Source organism: Bombus huntii, chromosome 5, assembly GCF_024542735.1.
Source record: "Bombus huntii isolate Logan2020A chromosome 5, iyBomHunt1.1, whole genome shotgun sequence".
Lineage (NCBI taxonomy): Eukaryota > Metazoa > Arthropoda > Insecta > Hymenoptera > Apidae > Bombus > Bombus huntii.
This window is the reverse complement of record NC_066242.1, coordinates 16,798,485-16,818,468: the sequence shown is the minus strand read 5'-3', so window position 1 is coordinate 16,818,468 and position 19,984 is coordinate 16,798,485. Positions and strand designations below refer to the sequence as shown.

At 37.7% G+C, this 19,984-nt stretch overlaps 1 protein-coding gene across 9 annotated transcripts in view; it reads left to right on the top strand.

Annotated features, from left to right (window-relative positions):
- The window catches only part of LOC126866013 (neuroligin-4, Y-linked-like), a 224,012-nt gene that overhangs the window by 122,775 nt on the left and 81,253 nt on the right, over positions 1 to 19,984 (top strand). For 3 of the 9 annotated variants that reach the window (XM_050619037.1, XM_050619034.1, XM_050619032.1), the window contains one exon: positions 13,231 to 13,307. The exons of the other annotated variants lie outside the window; for them this stretch is intronic. The gene's annotated coding sequence lies outside the window, so the exon portion shown is untranslated. The remainder of the gene's footprint in view (positions 1 to 13,230; positions 13,308 to 19,984) is intronic. 9 annotated transcript variants of the gene reach the window in all.

The window sequence follows — 19,984 nt, the reverse complement described above, 5'->3', positions numbered from 1 at the left end:
CGTCGATGAATATGCAAGCAGTAGCTCGAAGGATTAAATTCCCAACGAACGAAGGGTGCCCCGAGGACTCGTACAACAGAAACAGTTTCGACAAACGTTGTCGACGATCAGCGATGAAGGTTGATTGACGATTGGAGGGGAAGGTATTATGAAAAATGTTCAACCACAGACACATTCGATTCGTTCGCGTCGATGATTTACTGTTTTACCAGACATGATTATTTCGTATATCAAAATCTGCACTTTTTGACAAATAGAATAGTAGAAATGGCCGAGTCAGACTTTTGGGTGGTCGAATGAAAAATTATTTGGTTGCCGAATTTCATAGTAATATTTAAGTAAACTCTTCGATGTGATATGATACGTGTATGCTGAAAAATATTAAAATTAACGACGAGTCCACGAATAGGAATGTATCATATTCTTCAAATTAAATTGTTTATGCAATGATCTATTTACAACTTCTATTCTATCTATTCTGTCTATTTACAAATTAAATTTACAGTTCGTGTAACTACATTTTATTATTTACATTTACTAATAAATTACTATTATAGAACGCTAGATGGGGATAAAAAAAAAATATTTCAATTTTCCCCATCGATAACCCAGTTGCCAGTTACACGAGTCACGCGAGTCACATCAGTCACATTTCAACTAATAAATAAATTCTGAGGGATGGCAGATCGAATGGGAGAACCGTACGACATCGAGAACTGATTCGCTCATCGATATCGTCGAAGAACCAGGTCCATTCGATTGTTTATTTTAAGCTTTCCCTTATCTCTTTTCCCCTTAAAACTTATCATCTAACCCTCTCGTTTCATCTCCACTATTTCATTTTGACGCAACGAACATTGCACGACCGATGTTTTATTATTTACCGGGAAACCGGCGTACGTACTCTATGCAAAAGTCACTTTTAAACATGCAATTCGACGACCTAAATGCATCTATTATGCGAGGTAATCACGAGCAGTTCACCCGCTCCAAGGATTTACTTTCAATCGTGTTGAATATTTGAAAACTTCGTACCGATAGACCGACAGCAATCGCATCCAGCTAATTAATGATTCGTTAAACGATCATTGAGTCCGAATCGAAAGCGCAGGAGCTGATATTTCTCTTTCGAAAATAAATTTCGATGTTTGCTATTGTCTATCGCTGTTTCAATCACAGGTGCGGCTGTGGAAAAGTTGGAACGAACCAGCTCGATCGAAGAGTCCTTCTCCGTAATTTTTCTATAGCCTGAAGTTTCTGTCTGACTTGTTAGTTGGATAATAAGTAGGATAGCTATTTTTCTGCCGACTTTACATTGTTGCGAGTTGTTAGATAATTTTACAAACTCGAGAGAAGTTTAAATTTTACAATAATCTTCGTTGCGCTTCATTGCACGAAATTAATTTACTTAACGATATTTGAGAAGCGTTAATTTCAATAAAAAAAAAACATTTCTTTGAAAAATTTGGGAGAAGTACATATAACATCTTCGAATGTTTTTGATAAATAGTTTCTTCGAAAATATTATACAGTAAATAGTATAGCGAAAATAGAGTAGAAATTTATAAAATATTGCACGAAAGACTCGCCTCTTGATCTGTCATTTATTATTTTCCTTAATCGCACAATTAAAATGTGAGAAATAATCGAGACACGAATAAACTGTTTTTCCCTTCATATTTGCCCACAAGATTCTATATAAATTCAACGAATCATACTCGAAATAATCCTCTAAATATTTCCAATTATTTTATAAACTGCTCTAACAATAAGTTCCTATTTCTATTGAAAATTATAAGACTTGCCTTAAGACTTTATTCATTCTCAGACAAAAGCCGATGCCTGGTATAAGTCCTAATTCCTGAACTAAAGATGGCTCGCTCGCAATTTAATCCCTGAAACAATCATTATTTGATCGTTAACGTGGAAGAGAGGCGTAGTATCAGGAAACAATCCTAAACGAGCAACACCATCTGCCTGGATTCTCATCATCGATCGCCATTTTGCCAGCATATTCGTTCTCACACAGCTGGAAGAAGTTACGAGGAACACTTGTAACTTCTGTTTCGATCCAACTTGCTCAACAGCCAGATATTGCCACTACCCTCCGACCAAGAACATTACTAAGGAAAACAAATTCCTCAAATCCTGAAGTTGACACGTTATTTACAGTATACGGTAGAATTTTTTCGAACAAACTTTTCCATTTCGAATTTTACTTACTCCTGCCCTCCTTTTTCGATTTATCATCCAGTTTTAAATAACGATATATACTTGCGTGTAGTACAGGACGTTTTTTTTTTTTTCAACTACTTGTACGTCGTATCGAAATATCCTCTTTTTAGTCATTGAGTGGCATAAAAGCCAGAAAATCAACAAATATGGACGTATCGTGTTTTTTTTCTCTGCGTGGCCTTCATATAGAGAGTTCCGTTTATCGAAACCGAATGAACGTACGTGAAATATGAATAAACTATAACGAGTAATTGAATTAAATTGTGAAAGGTGGCAGCGAGCAACGAAAAATATGGGAAGCCGGAAGATTCGAAAAATCAGATTGAGATTAAATGAAAACTGACAAACACCGTTATATTTACTCGGCTCGACAGGCATCGGCGCTTTTAATCGCGAAATCGACGTTTATCGAAGGAACCAGCCGGGTAATATGTCCACGGCAATTTGCTCGAAAATCGGATATTTTAATCCCCATTAGTCCCTATGACACGAGGTATCGATGATTTATCGGAGCGTACATTTTTCACGATACCCTTAATTAGCCCCGTTCCAATCGATACGTCCGCGTTTTAACATATTCGGCTGGATCTCGCGATCCGGCTGGCTAGCTCGCCAGCCAATGCTCTCTCGAACTAATTACGCGTGCACGCGCGCGATCGTTTCGCTCCGATGATACTCGCGGCCAGATAAATTTGTCAACGAAACGACCGATTGTGCGCCGCCCCGGCCAAGATTTTATAAGCGTCGCCTCGTTGCTGCCCGATTATCGCACGCGCTCCGACAATGACAAATGTTTCCACGCTTTTCCATCGAGCTTTGTCGGCCGCTGTGCATATCCTGGAAGCGTTACAGCTACGTTCGGATTACCTGAATTCGAATTGACTTCAATTTAAATCGTACGAAACTACTTTACTCCTTCGGACGCGGATTGATCGAATCGGCAGATCGAGCGAACGTTACAAGCTCAAAAATTATACTTTCGAGTGTTTCGTAAAATAATTAGTAATTTCTAACTTTAATCACTTCTGGACACGCGTGAAAATTATCGAGCGATTCTCTAGCTTCTCTTGGAGAAAACTTAAGTTCTCTAAGATTCAAACACAGCAAGTAAATCTGCGAGTAAATTTCTTCAAATTTAAAAAGCTCACGACTCTCTGATCTTGCATTCATTCATCCAGAATTTATTCTATATACACATAGTGACTCGTGAAGGTATTTGAACACTGATAAAAACATTTTACGTACTGTACGAAATATTTTGGAACTTCGTTAGATGGAAATTAGCTAATTGAATTAACCGTAACGAGATTCCACTATCACTATCAAAGTTTAAAACAAACCTGTAAAACGTACGTAGACGCTACAAGATATCTGCTGCGAGCATGTATTTCGCAGAGATCGAAAAAATACTTAACCGATCGTCCATTATATTAACTATACGCGATACGTCAACTACTTTGAATTCACAGCAATGAAACAGACACGAAAAAGAAAATACAGAAGAAGGATTAAAAGCTTTTGAAGGAGGAGAAGACGCCCACTTACGTGGATAGATTAACAATGTTCTGTCGAATCTCACGGTATTTGATCTTGAATGGTTCGCCACAGAGATAACCAGACTATCCGTAATTGCAGTCTTACGAGGGGATCCGCCATAAGGTGTGCTAGGGGATAGCTGGCACTCGTCATCTCTCGACATTCTCCGCGTCACGAATCATTAATAATTCCCCCTGCCATTAGCTGACACTTTAAGCTGTTTAATCGCGCAGCACAGCCGGCTTTCCACGACGTTTCTCAACGTGAATTAATTAAGACACCGACCGACTGTGTAATAATTAAAATTTCCATGCGAAAATCAAGTGACATCAGAAAGTGTGGAAAGAGGCGAGGATGACGAGGCAGCACGAGCTGTCGAGTCGAGAGACAGCCGTTATGCGAAGATTGTGAGAAGAAAAAGAAACAAGGCATCGCCGAAGGGTGATACCGACAGGTCGAACAGGAGCCTACGGACATTATTCACCCTCCATTGCATAAAAATAATAGGTCGCGTGAAATCTCAGGCGATGATGAAGGAGAACTTACGTTGGGTGGTTTTCAAATGATGACTTGCACGATTATTGTGAAAGTGTTTGGGTTCTAATAATATTCGAAGAGAGTTACGCGTTTCTTTTCAAATATTTTTCGGATTAAATTATAATAGGATGAAATTAACCCTTCAGTGATATTATTGTTATTGGGCCGCAACTTGCACATTACCAAGTTCGCTTTCGGATTGAATCGAGTTATTTCATTTTGCGGTGATTAACATTCGTTTGGATTCTAATCTTTTAACCGTAAATACCATTGGTTGACTTTAATATTATGTAGAGAATCTAATCTCAAGCTCAAACGACTAATTATATTGAAGTACCAGTTAATAGTTGATAATTAATCTGGCAAGAAATATATTTGTAAGGTCAATGATCTTGGATCAGAGATATTTGATCAGCTAAAAAATGTCATTCCTTCGCAGCAAATTTTTGCACGAAAACAATTTGATATAGATCTACCGTATGAATTACGTCCAACGATTCTTCGTTTATCACGTAGCTCGGTCATTCGAGTGTTTATTTTTCCTTTTTCTTAGCAATGGTCACGTGTCGGTGTCCATTATACCCCGTGAAAGCGAAGGTAGATTCCGTGTATTTCACATGGGAAAATACGACGTACGTGAAAAAGGGACCATAAAGAAAGGGAAGAAGCTTTCAGGATTTTAGACGATCTAACGTCTTTTAGAGGATCCACATAATTAATTATCCACGAGATTTGATTAACCTCCGGGATAGAGTGTTGATTACGGCGTTCTCCGCCGAGTCAGTCCTCCGCCATAAAATTCTTTACTGGAAAAAGTTTCAGCATTAATTAGTCATATAAAAGTTCATCGTCCCATTATATCCTTTGACTCTAACAAGAATACGATATATTTCGCTGATAACTTTATCGTTTTCATTGCGAGTAAAAATTTGTGTCAACGTTTTCTGGGTTTCGCTTGTTAGAAGAAACGAATGTATAAACAGTACAACCTATCGGAATAAATAAATGCTCTTATTTTAATATTCGAGTCATGGTAATTGATCGAGCAAGATGAAATATTTCTACCTGATAAATTAGCAATTTATTAAATACGATGATCAAATAAAAGACGAATAAATCCACAATATTCAAATAGATCGGCGTGTTTCCTGGAATTCAAAGTCGTTCAGACAATGCTTAATCACGATTTTATGTTCATTTGATTTCTATGTTCAATCTATACCACTGAACGATGATTATGGAACACACGAAAAGGAATCTTTGATCTATAAGCCTGAAATAACGATCTTTCTTAAATTAAAACGATTAACTAAAAACGATTGAACTAAAATTTAAATAACCAATTCATCATTAGGTAACGTGCTTTATCTTTCGCAATGTAGATAGACAGATTATTTGGAAACACTATTGATTAGCAATCGTCATATTTGCAACTCTTACTGTGGATCTCCATTCAGGTAAATGATTATCATAAATTACGATCTCATCGAGTATCAATTAATCTCTCGTTCAAAGGCTGTATTTTCGATGATCAACAAACATCAGATTATTGGGAAATAGCCAGTGATTGGTTAAAAACAAACAGTTTGAAATTAATCCTTCTCGTTTAATTGCGTTTGTATAAGCTTGAAGGGTTATTAGAAATTCCAGGAAATAATTATAGAATCAAACTAATCGTGTTATTTAAAGTTTAATATTCGTTAAAATATTTATTAAAAATAACAAGTATTTGTCTGGAACATTTTCATCTCATCGTACCGAATATAATACTTAAAAAATGACATACATAGCCACGTTGAAATGAACAATCTGTATGCTTTAATAACAATAAAAACATAATATCATTGATAACAACGAGCTACTGAGAGCTGGGTTAGCAATAAACCCTTGCAGTCATTGCAAACAGACAGTCCTTTTCCCGGTAAATAAATGCGGACGACCGATTCGAACGCATGGACGCGTGCACGGCACGCAGATTGCGCGAACACAAGATTTTAATTGCGTTCCCGACCCAATCGGCGTGGATCTAATTACGACAATTATCGCGTGTACAGGCATACAGAAAGTGGAGAGAGAGAGAGAGAAAGAGAGAGAGAGAGAGAGAGATGAGGAGAGGTCACTTGGATCGCTTTGTTGGCGTCGCGTTCGATCGCAAAAATACCATGTTATTTAAATTATACACGGCCATTGGCTTGATTTCTCTCTTCCTCTTTCTCACTACGATCGATCGATAAGCGATTTCACCATCGTCACCAAACTATTGGCCGTTTAGACGAGCACTTTATTGCAATCGTGACAAAAATGACGGCCATGGTAGGCCGCTAATTAATCCGACTGTACGCTTGTCTATGTCTACGTACAGATGCTTATGAAAATAATCGAATATTAATTGTATATTGTACGAGACATTCTGAAATTTTATAGCGCAGTGACTCGATTATCGTAATTACAACTTGGTAAGATTTTCAACGAATCTGAAAATACGTGTAAAAATTGTGAGAAACTCGGTACGAGCACGTACGTACATATAATCGGTTAGGAAAAGTGGAATACAACGCCCAACTTTGGTCCCTTGTTTCTGGAACATCCTGTATACCATATCTGTAAGCGTACGTGTTTGAAAAGATGCGTGTTCATGCGAGGTCACGATTGGTCATATTATAGAAAACAGATTAAACCATCGCCTCGATGTCACGCGGATCGTTCTTTAACGTTCCCTCTGGTGTTTCGTATTTTTTTCCTTTTTCTCTTCGTTTTGTTCCTTTCTTTTTTCGTTTTTACTTTTTTGTAACAAGCGAACGCGAACGCCTGCAGTGTTTATGGAACGGATTATGCGTACGGGTAATATGGATTGCTCCAGGGTGTGGAAGTTTTTGTACGGGACAGAAATTCGGTTGATACTTCCTCTCCTACTAGTGTATCCAATATTTTTTTCACAAAGTATCGCAGAACCGTTTTTTGTCCTCGGAATTATCGCAGACAGCGTCGATGGTTTTTGATATTTTTGGACACAATGGGATTGAACGGCACTGGTGTCGATCAAATACCGTTGCACCTACGTGTTTTTTTTTTTTTTAGGGAGAGGGGATGGAATTGCGTATGAATTTACGCATGAACTTCTGTGCAGCTTTTTCTATGTAGTGAAAGGAAGTTCTCGCGCGATTTTTCCACGTAGACCGTTTTGAAATATTTCTATTTTTGTAATTACCTTGAACACACAAACGCTTAAAAAACGTTTGTAAAGTACGCTTTGGTTAACCATGCATGTGCTGACGGTATTTTGTACTCTGTGCCTCGAATAAAACTGGCGATAGAAAATCAGTATAACACAATTCAGAACCGAAACGATTAAAACGCAATGACAAAATGACGCAACAGTAAAATAAACCAAACGATCGAATTATTCGCTATCGGACGTTGGATTTCCTTGTTGAAAAAGCTTCGTTCCAATCTTCGTTAGTATACGTAGGTTGAAACTCGGTTGCTTAACGAATGCGCATATTTCGCAGGATTTAGGATTCGCGCGACAAGAAGCACCGAGAGAAAAACTCGTTAGATCGCCCGGCAACAACAGTTTCTCGAGTGCAATCGGTTTTGGGCTGGAGGATTTCGACCCGGACCGGTTGATTAAATTTTTCCACGACTAAATAAAATATCAGGCCGGTCTTCTTGGCCGACTGACTGGACAGGAAATGCAGATTAAGCCAACGGTCGATCCCAGATTGTTCGCTATTGGAAATTGAACGACCGATACCTCCTCCGAGGTGGATTCGTTTATCCGGTAAAACCGTTGCACAGTCAACAAAAAGGAAGTATTTCTCTCTCCCTCTCCCCCTATATATATATAGTTCGTTTATTCTACAAATACTTTATCGGGCCGTATATAAGTATATTGACTCGTCTGCCATCGATTAATCAGAATTTCGTGGTTATATCGTTGATCGAAAATGTTTCATCTTAAAAAGGTGGAAAATTTGGTGCAAGTTTGGAGAATAGTTGCTCTCTTTAAAGTTCGTCAATGAAGGTAGACAGAATGTGTTGTTATTTCTATACTTAGAGGTAAGATCAGAGTTAGTTATTATTTTATCGAATGGATAAATCTGTCATACCGTTCTGAGCCAAAAAAACTTTTATTGGACGCGCTTACAAAAAAACTAGGGATAAAAACAAAAAGGCATCTTAAGCCAATCGATTAAATCTATCGATTGTAACTAGGATCATCCTCTAGTTACTATTCCTAACGCGTAGTAACTATTGCTAACGCATCTGCATATGGATGGCGAGCACGAACTTACGTTGACATTTTCAACAGAATGTTTTGCATCGAAACTACTTTCTAAGATATGACTTTCTTAATACCAAATAAAAATAGCAAATTTATAAAAGTGACGAGTTCCAAGCTTTCTTCTCGCGATTAATAAAAAAATGCTAATGTTTCTGAAAAGAATAACGTTGATTTTTATTGAAACTGAATCAGAATTAGAAGTAGACTTCTGCTACTACTTTTCAGCTGAAAATAACTTTTAATTCTAATCTTGGCATCACTCCGAGATACATTCGATCGCTTGTCGAGGACGAACGAACGACGTTGAGAAATAAGACGTGACACTGAAAATCTTTGTTCTTCTCGTAAAACGAAATTATCTTTGAAACGTCTGAAAAGCCTTCCAAAGAAAGGAACGTTTTCCAACGAAACGAATAGATACCATAAAATAAAGCCGAAAATCGACGGAATAAGCTTCCTTGACCCTACTCCAAGGTAAATTTGCTCGATTATCGAAGAACGAACGACACTCGAAAATGAGGCACGACCCTGAAAATCGGCGGTCTTTTCGGCATCGCTTCCGGTTGCATTACCGCAACCAAGCGCATCCCCTCGGGATTACAGGAACTGCCGGCAGTGGCAGATTGCTCGGCAAATAGGATTGTGCAGCCAAACAACTAGCAGCAGTTACAAGAGAGATTGGTATCGCGAAACGATGCCGGAGTGTATGTATACGAGTGTGGATGGTGAGAGGGGTTGGGGATAGTTAAATCGACTGGAGTTTTTCCGTATTTGCATTCGCCTCGAAACCAGCGAAAAGACATTCGTGGAACACGAGGCCACGAACTGTCGGAAGCGCGAATAACTTTCGCCCGGAGGGCAACCCTCGCGGAATTGTTTCCCCTTCCGGTTAACCTTACGCGATACGGTGGTCCAATTCTCGTTCGTTTACGACGAGCACGTGCTTCCCATGGAGTACCTCGGAACGACTACAAATGCCACCCCTTTATGCGAATACGAGCATTATTCTTCCCCAACGTTTTTCTTTTTTTGTTTTTTTTTTTTTTTTTTTTTTGACAATAATCCCGAGCACGCGTTGTTACGATTTTTTAAAAGTGTAGCGAAATGGTTAAGAACGGAGAAATGTGAAAACAGAGAGGTGCTTCCAAATTTAATTAAAAGGAACAATTCAAAAATGTTCGAATTTAATAAATATTGTTAATGAATTTTCGTGGAAAATTGATACAATCGCTGAAATGGAAGCACCAATCGTGCAGATGTGAATAATGAAAAGGAGAAAAGAGAGAATAATCATCGAGATATTCTGTTGCAGTTCCCATGGCAAATGTTTTTATGCAGACTAATTTGCAGGGAAATAAAGTTTTAATGCGTATAACGATAATCGACTGCGTACAAAATGTACAACGACAACCTACTTTTATCTTCTCCTTTATTATTGCTCTTCTTATTTGATGCAGTCGATCTTTCCTCCCTGGAGAAATAGCAGCTGTCTTGGTGAAAAGTGCTCGTTAAAAGCATCACGCGCTTGATATATTTTTTAAAATTACAAATACATCTCGCGAAGTAGCATGAACGTCACGGGACTGGCATGATACATCTGCCGTTCCCTGCGCGATTCTTTTTAATTATAATTTTTTTCTAGACAGAAGAAGATTTAGCATCCACTTCCTCGGAGAAACAAAACGAAATGGGACGCAATAATTTAGAACGGCATTTGTTGATATAAACAAGGAAAAGGAAAAACAGAAACGAGATATGCCATCGGCCTTTAGAATCGATTTTATATATTATATAATAAATACGAGCGTAAAATTTGTGTTTCATATTTGCTTCGCGAAAATTTCATCGCTTCGTCGCCATTCACATTTGGAAAACCGGTGAAAAAGTTACGGATTATAAATTCAAAACATAAAATATAATACATGTTGATGAAGTCTATTGAAAGAATATGATGACACTGATAAATTTTACAGATTCTGCATGCACAGATTGTTACAGTATCGCAATACTAAATTCATAAAGCTAAAATATCACAGTTACGTTGCAACAGCCATGCAACTGCTGCAAACTGCCAAATAAATGCTATACTGTAAATGCTACTCTCGTAAGTTTCGTAATTTTAGATGACAGTGACGTTGTTCACTATCCGCTTCGATGAGTGTTGGTTGCGTCGCGGACATGCTTAAATCTAACTAGAAAAATAAACAACGTTGTATAACCTAAGATAAAATAGATAAAAGCACAATATGTAGCCCTGTGTATCTTGCAACTATTGTCGAAAACATTTTTCATATCATTCGTACTTTTCCAAATATTTGAACGTAATATTTCCAGTTAAACAGGATGTGCTATATGTATTTTGAAACGTTCAAACTAACAAACAAAATTCTAAAAGCTAAAATCTAACGAAACTTTAAATTGATCCCGCCTTTTCAAGACGAAGCTTCCCGCACACGAAACCGAAATTACCCAAAATAAAGACGACACATCGTTCAATTATTACGGCAGCTCGATTCATCATCGTGTCAAGGTGTTCGCCGCACAGTCGCCTAACAAACCTCGAAGACGGTCCCATTCTCGTCTATATTCCTCCCTCACGGCGAACCGCCCCATAACGTCTAAGAACGTTAATCTTCGTGCCAGAATACCGTAACCGGTGATCAGATAGCGTCGTTGCACAAAGGGGCACGAACGAGGATGGCGGTGATCGTGAGGAGGTGTAGCTTATGTCCATCGGCTGGCCTACCTCGTTTCTACGATCCGGTCAAGTCGCCTAGCCTCGAGGATGCCCATAATGCATGAGATTGTCAGCGTACAGAGACATCGCGTCGCGTCGGTGTCGGACGAGCCAGCCAGTCGCGTGTAGCCGAATGTTGGCGGGCTGACCGTGCCAAGCCAGGAAGGAAATATCGATCGATTGTGCCCACTTACTTCCGTTGTCCTGGACGATGCTTCCGAACGGGGCTGGACGCGAATGCACAGTGTGAAATGCGGCCTCCGTCAGGACCGGACGTTTGGATTTCACGGGGTCGGAAACGTACTGTCGCTTCGGCAAATGCTTCCCATATTCATCAAGATAACGATCCTTTCGTTTGCACGGTTCTTCTTTTACGTAGGTTCGATGCATTGTCTTTGGTGGGTTTACAAGGAAAATGTGTAGACCATTTTGGGATATCATCGATATTGTCTGTTGTCATCGAGTTCTTCTTTTTGGTAACTTAAACGTTCGTTATTTACTATTCTGATACTGTCTTCGGGTTCTTTTTAATATCGTACATCGAGCATTAGATGGGCTAATTAGATAGAATAGCATTAAACAGAATATTACCTTTATTATCAAGATATTATCATTTAGTTTTTCTTCTTTAATTTTCGATTCTGAGATACGAGAAAATATTCGTGGAACATATAGGATACATTTAAATAAAAAGAAACGAATATAACTCGCAATTTTGCGCGCGTATTATCGCATAAACTCGTTTATTTCGAAATTTATCATACTCTCAAAGAATATGACACTGCGTAGTATATTTTTACTTTCACGCATTTCATACAAGTCATACAAAATTTAAGATAATCGTTATTTTATTGCTTAAGGCTGCTAGCTCGCCTCGTGGACGCTTAAATTTAAAAATGTAATTGTACGTTGGCTACTAAAGATGCGCTGTGGTCAGCGTATATTATATTAAGAAAGTAAAAGTTAGTCTTAGCGTTGGTATCCTGAGTATGGAATTTAATAGACGGTAGTAGCTCTGATAACTCTCTCAGCACACTTCGTAACAACGTTGAAATTTTTAGAAATTTTTTATCGACGAATATTACGCTGTAAAGTTCGAAAGTTTATATATTATATATAATAATATTAACTGGAAAGTTTGGAACCTTCGAAACTTCCATGAAGCAAAACTTTGATCCTTGGTTGCTATCTATAATATAATAGAATTTATTTCCACGTTGCTTTATTCTGGTACATACACTTCGTTCTTTACTTATGTCTGACCAAACCTATCCTGCATTCCCTTTAATCTTCCAAGGGAAGCAATCAATTTCCCCCCGTATAAAATCACTCTCGAATCACGTCAACTTCCTAAGTGTTTACTCTGGAACTGAATTAAGACAGAGGAGAATAAGATCGCTTGATCGCGCACAACTTGGATGAAAGTATTGTTATACGGTAAAAAGGATATAATTTGCTGAAAACGAAAAGTAAATTACGAAAGTCATGAAAAATTCATGCAAGGGATGAAAACAATTTTTCCTTGACAAATTTATTAAACGAGTTCAAATTCAAACAGCTTCATGAACAAGCAAGAAATTTCCTATATAACGGACGGCATTCGCGTGTTCGGGTTACTGCGGATTGCAGTTAGTGTCTTTATTCGATATTGACGCATCGGAAGCACCAAGAAATTGTGGGAACAATTTTGACGCCATTACGCTGTCCCGTAGTCCATCTTAATTTCCTTCGAGGCCCTTCGAGGTGATTCCGAGTGGACTACGAGCCACTCGTAACTTCTCGAAGTGTCTCCCTTTACGACGCATCGTAACGTTTCCTCGCAATTCTCCTCCGCATCGACCATTTTCTTAGTCCTCCGAGTGGATTCAGCTGTATTCAAGACAGTTACTTCTCGTTTCAGTGATTAATTGTTGCGGGCTGTAATTGGATGTATTCGACGGCGGTCCATGCGAGTATCTTATACCAGTTCGGCACAAAGTGAGTCATGAAAACATTCACAGTGTTCATTTGCTAATTTCCGTGATAATTGAAAACGGTAATTTGTACGTTTGCAATTCGTTCTCGTCACGAGACAGTTATAGAGTAAGAAAAGATTCAATAGAATTAGACGAGTAGTATAGATAACCCGTTTGGCGGATAAGTAGTATAAAATCATGGTATATGGTCAGAAGTAATCATGGTCAGAAGTACTTAGGGTTGAATCATAATTTCGTTCGCGATTTTTTAATAGAAATGTCATGTGTTCTTACTTTGATATATCATAGAATCCATGCGATGAATACGATGTATATAACGTAACAGCTTCTTCTATTATTTTTTATGAACATATCAAGTAAACATATCTCGCTGTACGAAAGATTGACAATGTATTTGATCATTTCTGTGTGATTCATTTACATAACATGAAGTTACATTCCATGAAACGCGTACATTACTTAAGGATACACGAACTCGTTACACAACCTAATAATCTGAGAGTTATAACTAATTAGTTCATTGGTATGCGAACCAGCCCTATGCCACAAGTAATACAGGAACCACGCCTAGTTAGACAAACAATATAGGAACCATATCAAGACAGACAATTAATATAGGGCCTGTGCCTTGTCACATAAACACTGTCACACGGCGTACCTTGTCAGACAAGTAGCGAGTAGTAATCATATCCTGTCACGCAAGTACCGTACAGGCCATACGTGGTCAGATAAACAATATATACGTATGTATCAGGACGGATAATTAGTATAGAAATCATAGCCCATCACGTAAATGATACAATCTCCATCTGTTTATAAAAGTGCAAATATTAAAAGTATAGATGCCTAAATATTTTTTATAAAAGATGTTGAAGTAATTACTTAAAAAAAACTCTACATCTTTTCTTTTGTATATCTGTGACCTGGAGACCATTGTTACAAAGAGAACAGAATTAAGTGAAAAGATTCAAAATAACGAGAGGTGCATATTATTGTGCCCTTGAATATAAATTTTGTTTTGGGTTACAAGGTCTAGAAACAAAAGAGCTATAAGTAGATTTCTATTGCTGTTTCTTGTAGCCTTTAGCTAGAGCTACGCACCAAGGTTAGCTTTTTGGTAATGTCCTTTGCTATAAATATGTCGGAGATGTAGGGACAACGGGCCTTTCTTTTGGAATTTTGGCAAGATCCCCGATACTTTGGTCTAAACTATTTATTATAGCTGTACTTAAATAATAGAACTTAGAAGTAGTTGTTGTGATACGATCTGATTATGTCTGCCCGAGGTTTGTGACAGTGGGCTTGGGGTCCAGGTGACACAGCTGGTCGCCGAACGTAGCCACGGTCACGGGATGAACGTTTTACTTAACAGTAGAAGTACCAATATCGAGGGACACATGCTGTATTAACGAACAAGCCCCGGGGCAAGAGCAATGACGGCTCTACGTGGGTCTGCCTAGTGACGGCGCCTGGAATTTTGTCGATAACCCCGGTCAATACGCAACTGACAAACGTGATCGTGTCGGTCTTTTATTCTTACGATCTCCTTGGAGAGTTTATTCACAACGTCTGGTCAGTCAGTCTGAAAGATACCGTGCGTCACGGCTAACGTCACTTTGAGTTTCAAAACATATTCGATTGTACAAAGAGTTATCCCGTTGACCGTGGATTCATTTGAACCTAAGAACATTGTCTTTACTTTAAGAGTGTCTAATAAACACGTTAAATCGTTAAACCCTGTCAAATCAACACTTGTACACATAATTGTAAATATAAACCTCACTGAACAACTACGATGGCTTGTCCTAATAAAGATACGCAACGCGTCCCTAAAACTAGCGCCAACCCGACAATTATATGAATGTGCTCCCCATTATGCTTTATTGTATTGCAACGCTGTAAAAATGAGGATCTGGATCAGCATAAACTATACCTATGCTTATACTTATACCAATACTTATTTCAATATATTTTTCTATTACAAATTCATCCACTCGTTCCTCTATCAGTCAACTTCAACAAAAGACCGTAATTCAAAATTAAACAACTCCGATCTTCTATGACCTAGCGATACCTGTATCGCATTCGAAGATTAAAATAGCTTCGATTGTACAAAGGCAAGACGCGAAAATTTCCAGTATCACGACAGGAGTTTCCACTTTACTATTTTTTCTTCCACGAACGAGATTTCGTAATTTCTCTTACGTATCCTGATGGCGCGTCGAAAGAAAGGCTTTTCGTGTAATTCACGGTGCAATACCGGGGACTGTTTCGCGCGAATTACGCCAGTGAATTCGAGACGCGTGCAATTTTAACGCGTTCACGAAGCGTAGTCGGCTGGCATAACAAACTACCAAGCCGCCGTTACTCTTACACCGTCGTCCTGACGACGCGACGAAAAGCTCCGACCGAAAGTTCGCTCGACGACAAAGGAGCCAGCCACTCGCTAGAATCGGAACGCGCTTATAATGGGAATTCGGAAACAATGCCACCCGCTATCGAACCGGTCGCATTCATGCAACGGGTGCTCGAAAACTTCCGGCCGAATTTAATATTCCGTCAACACGCTCAACGTCCGAGTTTAGTACTCGAAAATGATCGTTGAATACTTTATCGTGGCAGAAATATCATTCATAATTCGAAAACATCAGAAACCTTTCGCATGATAAGTTGTCAACTGATAGTATCGATGAATTGATAAATTTAATTAGATCGTAGATTATAGACTTCTTTTTTACAATTTTTTTAATTTCTCGTTAGTTAATTGTAAGATAATAAAGTGACATTTAATTTGTAAAATCTATTTCAAAATTTCGTTCCATTAGAAATACGCGTTACTCTCGTGATTTTATTATTTTAATTGTAATTTATAATAATTGTAATTTGTAAAATTTACTTATATATTAGTTCAATTGTATCAAATGCCTAAAAAGCTGTCCAGAAATTTAAGACGACTAAAAAGTTGTTTAAAAACTTTCAGAAATCTTTCCCATTGGACTGTTCGTTAATTGTCATTGAAATGGAAGAAAATAATTAGGAATAGAATAGCAATAGAATGGAAACGGCGACTCAAAATTATCCAATAATCAAATTAGAAATTGTACAAAATTTTCACGATTCTGTATAGATCGAAGCTTTCTAGCTTCCTGGGTGAATCATTTTCAATATATAGGGTGTCTCAAGTTTAATCAAACTTCACCAGTGTATTATATGAATAGAAATCAGAGAATAAAATGTAACATAAACATAGGTTCACAAACGTTTTATTATCACGCTTTATTCTACAGAAACAATGCTGGGTTATGTTTAAATTTCAAAATACCATGCCCCGTTTCGAATGCAAGCTTGACATCGTAAAGAGATTGAGTTTATCACTCTCCGAATTTCATGTTTATCTTGCTTCGGTTCAGTGAATTCATCGTTAATCCTTTCTATCAGTTCTTGTCACGAATTGACTCTTGTGCGATACACAATCGTTTTCACTGTTCCCCACAAATAAAAGTGACGTATAAAATCTGGCGATCTCGCGAGCCAAACAGTGTATCTTCCCAGACCAATCCATCTTCCATGATAATGTTTGTCTAGTCTTTCGTACGTCTCGTCTCTCGATTAATTTTTGGTTTCGTACTTTTGTTATAACCTTTTTATTAAGTGTTTGCAGGCCTGTGTTTATATAACGTTTTCTACTTACTCTTATTCATAGAACATATTGGCGACGTTTGATCGTTTAAATCTAGGACACCCTGTGTATAGAAAAGCATCGTCATATAACCATCGTAAAATATATAAAGATCATATAACCATCGTCCATGTGTATGTATAACATTTATCATCAATATGCTGCAATGAAAATATATTTACTAATGGATACAAAATCGAATATGAAAACATTCCCCATTTTCATTCATTCAAAATACACACGAACCTGATACCTATCAAACCATACGCTATTTATTTATCCGCCCAACGAAGCGCCGAAGCACAGTTATTACTCGTAAACGTGCACATTTGCTATAGATAGAGCTTTTAACGTATCGTGTACGCAAAACAACTCGGTCCAAATTTCCACCAATAAATCCAATTCCTTGTCATTCAAAAATTAGAGAAAAATCTTGCCAGGAAACATTCGACTTGCGGCAACTTTTTCGCGTATTAGGACGCGATATTAAATCGCACATAGAGCAATCGTAAATATAATAAATACCATTAGTCGCAAATTAGTCTGATCAATATGTTGTTAAATCGCAAAATTAAAGAGATCACAGATATACGTATATCGTAAATTCTTTCACAAGTAGACTGGGAATCTTTATGCAAACTTATATTTTTGAGAATATAATTTAATAAAACCGATCAAATTGCGTATTCTAGTATCTTCAAATTTTCCATAAATGCATAGAAATTAGAAGCTCATTCGCATTGGGTAATAATTTCAACAGCCTGTGACGATATTCTTTATTTTAATGATTGATTTTAATAAAATTGATGACATAAGTGTCGCAGTCGTGGAAGAGAAATTAGAGAGATTGAACAGTTCCGGCTCCTCCTGGAATTGAAATAAATTTCCTTGTTGAAAGTTTCGATACGGGGTCGAAACAATTTGGAAAGCCGGTTGTCGGCATCCGATAATCCAGAATCTCGTTCCGGGGAACGTTCTATCGACGACACAGAACTCTCGGGCGGAAGTTCGCGCGCCAATAATCCGTGCGTTACGCGAACTCGGCCGCGCAGATACGTACACGGTTCACGGTTTTCGTGCACGCCATAAAGGAAGCTTATGCGGTACGAAACTTTCCGACGACGGCCGATATCAATTTGCTTAACGATAGCCAAGTTTTCGTTCGCCCGAGATACGCTTCTGGAACGGCGATGGTCGACGATACTGCAGGAGAATCGGCCATCGTGTGCGGACGTGCCTAACTTTTGTGCAGTCCGCGTGAGCATAACTTTCACGGAGAGGGGAGAATTTTGCAATGGGATGCCATTGCTAGCCTTTTCGCGATCACTCGACTAGTTGCGGAATTACGAGCTCTTTTCGGAATACACGAGCAATGGAGCAAGAAATGGAAGGGATTGTGGAAAATGATCGACAAAGGGACGTTCGAGAAACGTTATGACAAAATTGATACGTATGAAATGGCATCTTTTTTTTTAAATAAAATTTTAACGCGTAGAGAGTACAAAGTAGTGCGGGAAATATTTATAGTGCGAATGTTTTTGGACATTTATTGTTTTTCATGTGCATGTTTTATACGTTTTTTCATCCCCTACGAAGTTTTCTAAATATTACTGGTCTTGACTTTGGCTTAACTTTGGCTTCCAGAAAACTTTAACAATATGCTATCACGTCACATTAGAGTTGTTCGTGTTTCGTTAGAAAGTCACGCTGCAATGAGAAAATATTATTCTCCTGTGATCTTCGTGTGTTCTTCGAAACATCATTATTAAAAGAATAATGTAAATAAGAAAAGGTAATTATAGATTTCAAGAAAATTATAATTAATTATAGAAGTAATTATAGAAGTAATTATAAAGGTAATTATAGAATAAATAGATCTCAAGTAGAAGATTATTAATTGATCTCTATCATCTTGACAATAAAAAAGATATCCTTGTTATAATTTAATGGATAATCCTGGGGTTCTAAATGTGTGAATGTACGAGTTCGTATAATATTAAAACAGAAAAAAGCAAACTGTTGTTAGCAAATGTCGAGAAGAATAGCGAGGAATTTTCAAATCATTCAACTGTGTTATTAAAAAGTCCACTTTTCTCTCTGTTTCACTAAAAAGCTAACAATCGATAGTTAACAATATAAACACGAATAATTTCTGAATCAATTTTCATACATTTTAACGACTTTGAAGATTTGTACAACTTTCCCTAAGTACTTTTTATAATTTAAAAGTAGCTGAATTTTGTGTTGGATAACTATAACTAACCGATAAAAATACATCTCCATTATTATACTGTTTAATATACAAAACATCTGTCTATCACTGCTATGCTATAGAATGTATAAACAACATGTTTAATATTAGGTTGACCCTAAAGTTTCTCTCGTCTTAATGAAAATAATAGATGCACAACATTTCCTGTTTTATATTATTTTATTGAATTGTATGACGCATTTTGTTCTATTACGTTGTGCCATTTACATTTGACAGATTAGATTTCATGTTCGTATAAACATTGCCGGATAAAGCAGCTGCGTGCAGATAGCGAAAGACACTTTTGGGGCAACCTAATACGTGTGTACATAATCACGCAATAATCATACTATAGTCTACATTATAGACACTATAAAAGTGGAGTTTTTATAGATTATGATCTTAAACAGAAAGTTAGTTTGCCGAATCGTCGAAGAGATTACTGCGATTCACGGGCTTGAAAAATTCGGCAGTCGCTTTTATCACGACTGCGAACGAAGGACGCGAGAGTTTATGCTCCACTCGAACTCGATATTTTATTATTTTCGTTTTATTCGGAAAGTTACGCGCGAGAAAAATCTGCTGCGCGACGTTGTTCGACGTACGCGCGTCGAGCTGTACAATAAAATTTTACGGTGTACCAACCGTGCAATGCGACTGACAGCAGTTACATCTACTATTTGATTTAAGACAGCGAAATAGGTCATCAGAGATCATTCGATTTATTATTTAGTGCGTATAATTCAAT